Source organism: Sinocyclocheilus rhinocerous, unplaced genomic scaffold, assembly GCF_001515625.1.
Source record: "Sinocyclocheilus rhinocerous isolate Xijiao unplaced genomic scaffold, SAMN03320098_v1.1 scaffold2160, whole genome shotgun sequence".
In the NCBI taxonomy this organism is placed as follows: Eukaryota; Metazoa; Chordata; class Actinopteri; order Cypriniformes; family Cyprinidae; genus Sinocyclocheilus; species Sinocyclocheilus rhinocerous.
Window position 1 is genome coordinate 264,030 of NW_015646171.1, and position 812 is coordinate 264,841.

The 812-nt window shown below is 47.8% G+C and overlaps 1 protein-coding gene across 2 annotated transcripts in view; it reads right to left on the reverse strand.

Moving 5' to 3' along the window:
- Window positions 1–812, reverse strand: part of slc38a4 (solute carrier family 38 member 4) — a 29,257-nt gene that overhangs the window by 15,690 nt on the left and 12,755 nt on the right. The gene's annotated exons all lie outside the window — the stretch shown is intronic.

Sequence of the window (812 nt, forward strand, 5' to 3'; positions counted from 1 at the left end):
TTCATAGATAAGTCGGATTTCAATGATATTTCGAGCACTGATTGTTTTTATTTCAGAAATCTGTTTTGAGGGGACCTTCAGCATTAGCGTGTCAATGCACAGACACATACATGAGCAGTCTGCATTTAGAAAGCGCTTCAAAAATAAACCTCAGCTAATGTCGCAGCATGTTACTAACCGATCCCAAACATGTTGAAGAGCATCTGACCTACAGAAGAGACTCCAAACTTTGCCTAAGAGTTTTAATTACCAGCAAATCAAGTCCACAATTCAGCTTATTTTAGCCAAGAACCGACAACTTTGAACGACATATAAAGTGGTCAATATCCAGAACCAGCTACAGCTCGCCGGTTTACAGCCCATAAATCACGTCTAATTCACTCTCAGCTGTAGCGAGACACAAACTGAACGTCAGAAAGACGGATCTTCAGAATCGGTTAATGGCGCTTCGGTCACTCGACACCGGCCTCCTGCGGCTCACCGAACAGAAATAACCGTCTGACATGAGCGCCGGAGATGAATGAGTGATGCGAGGTTGAGCGCTGACCGAACGCTGAACGCTCAGGTGACCGTTAGCGCTGAAGGTGTGCGTCTGCTGCTGCCTCCTGCTGGCCATTCACAGCTGACTGCTGTCAGTCACACACACACACACACACACACACACACACTCACACACACACACGCACACACGCGCGCACACACACACGCGCTTTAACCCCTCAATGAACAGCAGACCACAGCCGCTGAGCTAAATATAGCTACATAGTTTCTTTGCGATATGCCCGGTGTAGCATGTCACAGACACCAGCAGC